Here is an 8,471-nt window from a genome sequence, read left to right as displayed (position 1 = left end):
CTCTACTCTTATTTAGAGTGATTGAGTCTAATCCTTGATTTTGGAGGAACTTCCTGAGAGTCCAACTTGCCCCCTATTTGTCCAAGGTACCACCTGGGTGGCATTTCTCCTACCATGGAATGACTGCATATTGGCTATGGGAACGGGAGTGGTAAAGAGATTCAGAGATGCTATCAGGCATTTTGCCTGGAAAGTGTAGCAGCTGGGACATTCCCCTGTTGTTTCTGAGATTTCTCAGTAAAATTAAGGGAAATATTAACTGTATTGTGGTCAGAACCATCTGGTGGAGAATGGCAGACATAGAAGTTAGTTAAAGTGCTCGCAATGGTTATCGGGAGAGCCACACTAGGGCATTTTCCTTCCTGAGGAAGCCTCCAGGATGGTCTTTTGTTTGTTTGTTTGTTTGTGTTCTGAGACAGGGTCCCACTTTGCCACCCAGGCAGGAGTGCAGTGATGCTATGTCCGCTCACTGCAACCTCTTCCTACCAGATTTAAGCAATCCTCCCACCTCATCAGACCCACAAGTAGCTGGGACTACAGGCTCATGCCACCCCCAGCTAATGTTTTGTTGTTGTTGTTGTTGTTGTTGTTGTTTGTTTTTTTGTAGAGGTGGGGTTTCGCCATATTGTCCAGGCTGGTCCCTAACTCATGAGATCTACTGATCTGTCTGCCTCGGCCTCCCAAAGTGCTAAGATTACAAGGTTGAGCCACCATACCCAGCCCCAGGGTGGTTTTGAAAGACATAGCTCATTAATGTCCTTTTTTCCTCTGTACCTACTGAGGTCTAAGGTTTTCCTTACCCAGAGGCCAGGGTTGTGGCTCTGCCTCCACTGCCACAAAATTTTTATGTTCCATTCCCGTAACAGTAACTTCACTTTGTTATAAATCATTTCCTACTCACTCTTAGACCTTTTGTCCAGAAGGTTCCAATACATCCAGAAGGTAGAAAGCATTCTTATAACAGTTATAGAGACCCTTTGTCCTACACTTGCCCTGCGTGGGCCACTCAGCAAGCAGTGTACTCAAGCAAGTGACCATTATCTTGTGGGGGATGTCAACCCCACAAGAGAGCCAGAGAGTGGCACCAGAAATAAGTTTTTATTCTCTAGGCTCTTTTTTGTCTGGCAGCTATCTTGAGGGTGTGCCAACCAGACTTCCCTGAGGCTGCCATTAACAGAAAGAAAGAAGCGTTGTGTCCAGGAATGATCAGGATAGAACCTCATATTTTTAAAACAGATTTGGATAATACCCATACCACTTTCATTTTAGTTATTACTCAGGAAGAGGCTGAGAGAAGATGATTCCTTTCTGGGGACAGCCACCTACAGTGAACAAATTGTCTTGCACAAGTGGGTGAACCAGTGGGAGGAAAGAGTGGTGGAGTCAAAAATCCTTTGGCATTGTTTTTTGGGAAGGATGTTCCAACATGCCTCGATACAGGATGCCTGTGGATGATGAGAAGAGCGAAAAATCCATCAAATATGTTGACAACCAGCCCATTGTTGAGTGGCTTTTGTAATAAAAGCCATGCATTTTCAGACTCCAGATCGACTAAAAAACTGAAGACATGCCATAGACTATTTTCAATGGCCCAATGGTATGACCTGAGTTGGCTGATGGAACTGGCGCAATAACACCAGAAACTGGGAGGATGTCAGTGGAGGAGAGAAACCACTGATAGCCACCAAGAGAAGGGTAAGCCCAGTAGAAAGCTAATTGGTACTTCCAAAAGGGATGTACCCAGTAGCCATGTCAGTAAAGTGATGAGTGCAAAACCACAGATGTGCTTTCAGGTGGAAGCTTTCAGTAAAGGTTCCCTTTGCCAGAGACTCCAGTAAGCAAAATCATCAGTTACAGAGACTTGTAGCTTGTAGAGGTCATTATGGTTTGGGGGCCCTGCTTGGAATGGGCCAGAGAGATGGTTGGTTTAAACTAGCATTTTTCTACATGTTGCTTTTCCCATACAGGAGAATTCCTTCCAGCACTTATGGAACAGGGAAGTACAAGTAAATAACACATCAATTTCTGCTGCAGTTTCAAGTTTAGAAGTAACAATAATAGTAGATTAAATTAGTCCAAAAGGCCCCACCAGTAAAATCACATTAGCTTTCCTTTATTACCGTGGGTTCTGTATAACTCTTATCAGTAGAATCATGGTGTCCCCATCCTTCATGGACCTGATGGGATGATAAATTGGGCACCTGTATGCAACAGAACCATAAAAGTTTGAGTTCCTCTCCCTGAAATTCCTCAGCATACTCAAACAGGTATATCTAGCCATTAGAGACAAAGGGACCTCAGCCACACCCCTAATCACACCTTCTCTTAAAGCAGCTTAGGCTGGAGGGAGAATGGCTTTGTGCCAATAAATATGTCTTCACATTCACATTCAAGTTTGAGTGTTGTGGCTTGTGACTCAGCCAAATAAATGGTTGATTCTTTATATCAGAAGATGAGATCATCATGGCTGACAACACCCATTTCAGCTTTCGCTATCTCTTGATTCCTCAGGAAAGCCACAATGTTTTCCTCTGGGGCTCTGAGGTTTGTATCCTTTGCCCGATTTAGGATTGACTCTTCCAGTGGCACCTTTTGTTTATTTGCTTGTTTTTGAGAAATCCATCTTAACCCAGGGTGTTAGCTCCTTCTGTGTCATTGTAAGATCTTTTAAACTTCACTTGGCTTTAACCTAAGACAGGAGTGTCCAATCTTTAGGGGGCCACATTAGAAGAATTGTCTTGGGCCACACATGAAATACACTAACAATAACAATAGCTGATGACCAAAAAAAAAAAAAAGAAAGAAAAACAGCAAAAAACTCATAACATTTTAAGAAAGTTTACAAAGTTGTGTTGGGCCACCTTTAAAGCCATCCTGGGCCGCATGCAGCCTGTGGGCCATGGGTTGGACAAGCTTGACCTAAGATCCAGGAAAGTTTTCCTGAGTGGCAGTGCTAATTACAAGAATCTGTCTAGATTCTTTCAGGAAAATTTCTCATTCTTGAGTGAGTCAATTTCATCAGCACTGTACACCCAATCCAGGGCTGTTAGAGCTGATATAGTAGTCAATACCTCATCTGTGGTTTCCCATGGGAGCTTTTCCAGCCCATGGCATGCTATGTGGGTGAAGTCATCAAGTTTAAAAAGCTAGGAATGGGTTGGATAAATTCAGTAGCTAGTCAATGTCTAGATCTCCTGTCATCCAACACAGAAAAATAGCAGGGTGAGTGGGCTATTATCCCTCAGCTCAGCAGATTGAGTTCAGGTAAAGTCTGGACTGAGAGTCAGATACCAGGCATTTACAAGGGATTTGATCTCTGAGTGCATCCATTGTGAGGCAAGAAAGAGGAAGAAATTTGATGGAGGAATTGAGCTTAGAAGCCAGAACGAGCAGATGTAAAGGCACAGAATCTGGAATCAAAGGTCAAAAACCTAAAGGGAACTAGGTATATGTGGGTGCAGACTGGGAAGAAGCCAGAAGTGTCAAGGCACATTACATTGTCTTTATGGGCCGGTGGGTGTCAGATTATCTTGGAGGAACATGTTTGTGATAATCATCTCTCATTTGGTCTTCTGAATCAGAGTCTTAACTGGTTTCTCTGACTCCAGACTCCCCCTGCCAATTCTTCCTCCATGTGGCTGCCAGAGTTCCATTTACAAAATACAAATCTGATTATGTCAGTACATTGCTTGGAAACCCTTTTTTGGTCTCTCACTGCAAAATGACAGTCTCAACTCCTTAGCATGCCACAATGTCCTTCACAAGTTGAACACGGTTTGCTTTGCAACCTCATCTCTGTGTCTTCCCAACATGTACCCAATGTTCTAGCCACATAGAATTATATGTTGTTGTTTTTTTCCAGATACACTATGCTCTTTTATGATGGTTTGCCCTTATTTCCTTGCCTGGAATGACCTTGTCTTTCTCTGCTGGGAAAACAACTAGCTTCAGCTCAGCTGTCTCCCCCTCTAAATGTCTCTCTAATCTACAGGCTGTGATCCCATAGTATCACATGCACATTGATTATGATGTTGTGTTCGTGTAATGCCTATTATCTGTGCTGTCCACTAGGCTGTGACCTTCCTGAGAGAACTTGTCTTATTCATTATGATAGCTCCTCTACCTATTTCAAACCTTGGCGTGCAGTAGTCATTTATTCAATATTTGTTGAATGTAATAATATCTCAATGATACAACAAATTGTTTCTTTGAAGCAGTAAGTTTTATCATGCTAAAAAATCAGATAGGGACCCAAGTATCTAAATTATTATTAATAATAACACCACTCCACCAAGTATAATATTAATGATTTTGTATTACATAGTCATTTTTTTTATTTCCAAAGCAATCAGCAGTAATTGCTGTAATTAAGCGCTGTAATCTTTAAGGTTCTTAAGTGTAAAATTAAGCTGAAGTTATCCAAGGGACAGCAGGTAAACATTGTTTTAGGGAATTAATATTTCTTTGTGGTTTTTCCAAAGAGACATAGGTTATACACATACTCAACAATTTTTTTTCTATAATACTCTTACTTGGTCCCAAAGTAGCACATCTTCTCCACAGTCCCTCACTCCCACCCCAAACTCCAAAGTTTCTCTTCACCTATTGCCTAGAAAACAAATATCTGGCTGGGCATGGTGTCTCACACCTGTAATCCCAACACTTTGGGACGCCGAGGCGGTGGATCACTTGAGGTTGGGAGTTCGCAGCTAGCCTGACCAACATAGAGAAACCCCATCTCTACTAAAAATACAAAATTAGCTGGGCATGATGGCACATGCCTGTAATCCCAGCTACTCAGGAGGCTGAGGCAGGAGAATCGCCTGAACCTGGGAGGTGGAGGTTGCAGTGAGCCGAGATTGTGCCATTGCACTCCAGCCTGGGCAACAAGAGTGAAACTCCGTCTTAAAAAAAAAAAAAAAAAAAAAAAATTCTAAAGGAAATATATATTTTGTATCAAGTTACCTAAAAATACAAAAGGTGCTGTGGAAGCATTATTTGAAATAGTTTTCTGAAGGAACCTCTGGAAAACATACTTCTTGTGCCTTTGGTACTGTCTTGGATCTCCAGAGAGTACATAGGTTTTTTGTTGTTGTTTTTTGTTTGTTTTGTTTTTTGAGACAGAGTCATCCTGTGTCACCCAGGCTGGAGTGCAGTGGCATGATCTCGGCTCACTGCAACCTCCAACTTCCAGGTTCAAGCAATTCTTCTGCCTCAGCCTCCTGAGTAGCTGGGATTACAGGTGCACACCACCACACCCGGCTAATTTTTGTATTTTTTAGTAGAGACAAGGTTTCGCCATGTTGGCCAGGCGGGTCTCGAATTTCTGACCTCAAGTGATCCAGCCACCGCAGCCTCCCAAATTGCAGGTGTGAACCCCCACACCCGGCCTAGAGCACACAGGTTTTATTCAACCTGAAGGGCAACTGACATAACCATTTTCTGGAAAAGCACTCTAAATGGATGACCTCATAACCTTGGAGGAGCAGCCTGGTTCCTCAGTAACTTGGGCATTGTGTAGCCATTTTGTAAAAATCTTTGACTCTGCCAGTGATCTTTGTCTTCATGACAACTATTATTGAAGTGGAACTAAGAAAATATTAGTAGCCCCAAACAACCCTTCTGGTGTAACATGTTGGTTCCCTGACATTAAACTACAAGTATAGTTAGGAAGCAAACCAAACGTGTGCATCCCTTACACTGATGGTATGCAGCAGTGCCCATTATTCCACTACTGAAGTTTTATCAAACATACATTTAGAGTAGTAATAATCCTTCACTATATAAGGAAAACATCACTGATCAATCTCAACATTTTTCCCACTTGGTATGGGAAAGCCGACTATTAACAAGCAACCAAAATTAGTGTTTAAGAAAATATCTAGCCAACTATTAACAAGCAATCAGAATTAGTGTTTAAGAAAATATCTATTTGCCAATTTTACTCCAGTGCATAAGGATACACTCTCAAATAAGAAAATCTTATTTGTAATAAGGCAACCCAACAAATATTAATTGGGCATTGTAATGTAAATTACATGTGGGCTTATTCCATACCCATTCCAACCCTCTTTCAACTTACCTTCTTCCACTACAATGGGGGAAAAGCTCAAAATTATACTTCCGGCTAGGTGCGGTGGCTCACAGCTATAATCCCAGCACTTTGGGAGGCCAAGACAGGTGGATCACTTGAGGCCAGGAATTTGAGACCAGCCTGGCCAACATGGTAAAAACCCGTCTCTACCAAAAATACAAAAATTAGCTAGGTATGCTGGCATGTGCCTGTAATCCCAGCTACTGTTGTGTGTGGAATTGGTTCCTTCTGGTGGGTTCTTTGTGTCACAGACTTCAAGAATGAAGCCACTGACCCTTGCGGTGTTAAAGTTCTTAAAGATGGTGTGTCCTGAGTTTGTTCCTTCAGATGTTCAGATGTGTCTGGAGTTTCTTCCTTCTGGTGGGTTCGTGGTCTTGCTGACTTCAGGAGTGAAGCCACAGACCTTCACGGTGAGTGTTACAGCTCATAAACGCAGTGCAGACCCAAAGACTGAGCAGCAGCAAGATTTATTGCCAAAAGCAAAACAACAGAACTTCCACAGTGCTGAAGGGGACCTGAGTGGTTGCCAGTGGTGACTCATGGCCTGCTTTTATTCCCTTATTTGGCCCCACCCACATCCTGCTGATTGGTCCATTCTACAGAGAGCTGATTGGTCCATTTTACAGACTGCTGATTGGTCGGTTTTTATAGAGTGCTGATTGGTGCGTTTACAAACCTTTAGCTAGACACAAAGTGTGGATTGGTGGATTTACAATCCTCTAGCTAGACAAAAAAGTTCTCCAAGTCCCCACGTGACCCAGAAGCCCAGCTGGCTTCACCTCTCACTGGGAGACTGAAGCAAGAGAATCGCTTGAACCCGGTACGCGGAGGTTGCAGTCAGCTAAGATTGTGCCACTGCATTCCAGCTTGGGTGACAGAGCAAGATTATGTCTCAAAAAAAAAAAAAAAATCCAAACGAACAAAAAGATTATATTTCCACACTCCCTTGCAATTAGAGTGCAGTCATGACCTAGGTGCCACCCATCAGATGTCCCTGAGGGAGACCTGAATATTAAAATGAGAAACTTTAAGCTATGGCCTCAGATAGAGACAGCATAGACCTCTTGACAAGCACCATGGAGTTAGAAGCTGGTTCTCCTGGAACAACTGTGATGGTAGGTAGTTGTGTTTGTATCTAAGCATGCTCAGGGCTAAGTTTTGGGCTGCAATTGCAGTGGTTTTATTAGAGTAGTTCATGATGTGAACTGAGCATTTTTCCTACCTACATCGTTCCTGACTACACAGTATCCACATCTGATTTTCTTGCATTCCAGGAGATTTGTGAGCTACCAAAAATCCTTTCTGCTTCAATAAACTAGTGTCTTCTGTTCTTGGTCATCAAGAATTCTGCATGTGCCTTTCATGTGCCAGTCACATATTCCCTGCTTGTTAGTGTATTCTAGAAAGATAGAGAGACAGTAAACAAAACTAAAATTAAAAACATGTCATTGCAGTTGTGGAGTTAAAATGAAAAACGCATAGGGAGCTATGGAAGATAATGAAGTTTGCAGCTGTGGACCTGTCCTATTCTCCCACCCCAATACTTAGTATCCATTTGGACTGAAGACTAGAGATAGAAATAATGAGCACTTTGCTTTGATATGAACATTGCTGCCTAGGCCTTTTCTGAAAATATAAAGAAGAGTTTTATTTATTTATTTTTCTATATTTACTTATTTATTTATTTATTTGAGTTTAATTTTTAATCCATTAAATGTCAAAGGATCTGACATTGCTATTAATGAGCATGTGTGATAACAGACTATGAAAGCAGTTTAATGCAAAAGGAAAGTAGAGTCTACATGATAACTGCACACTTTTTAGCTGTAATACATCACAGTTCTTAACTCTGACTAAGGAAACACTTAGGTCCTGAGGAGACTTATATCTCTTCTGTGACTGTGAATTAACTTAAGCACAACACACATAACGACATAGACGATATATGTAATGCCTTTATTGAACTATTTATAGCACTTTACATAAAGACATGTCTTACTCCTTTTTTGCTTCACATAATTTATTTATTTTAACCAATGTATACGCTATACACCTATGCACTCAAGGCTACATAACTGGAACAACTGTGTGCTAAATTCACCTGGAAAAGATTATAAATAATAGACACAAAAATACGTATGGAATTATATACACCTTTGAAATATGAGAACTAGTTTTGATGAACTTTCTGGCCACAGTCAAATTAGGAATGTAATAGACTTCATCTAAAAATCCCATTAAATTCTTAATTACTGCCTTACCAATTTTAACATAAATGTGCCCTTCCAACGACATATTTCTATAGATAATAAGTGCAATGTGTTTGAAAAAACATGGGCTTTCAAAAAAATTAAAAAAGAACTGTGTTTGCATCTCA

At 41.3% G+C, this 8,471-nt stretch overlaps 1 long non-coding RNA gene across 1 annotated transcript; it reads right to left on the bottom strand.

The window, feature by feature from the left end:
* Positions 1 to 324: 324 nt before the first annotated feature.
* Positions 325 to 6,621, bottom strand: LOC129059497 (uncharacterized). Its single transcript, XR_008525436.2, has 3 exons — positions 6,083 to 6,621; positions 2,121 to 2,201; positions 325 to 1,445 (listed from the first exon to the last, which is right to left on the bottom strand). It is a non-coding gene; the product is annotated as an uncharacterized LOC129059497 (long non-coding RNA).
* Positions 6,622 to 8,471: the final 1,850 nt, after the last annotated feature.

Source organism: Pongo abelii, chromosome 4 (genome assembly GCF_028885655.2).
Source record: "Pongo abelii isolate AG06213 chromosome 4, NHGRI_mPonAbe1-v2.0_pri, whole genome shotgun sequence".
Lineage (NCBI taxonomy): Eukaryota > Metazoa > Chordata > Mammalia > Primates > Hominidae > Pongo > Pongo abelii.
Note: the sequence above shows the minus strand (reverse complement) of the source record. Positions and strands in the feature narration are given on the sequence as shown.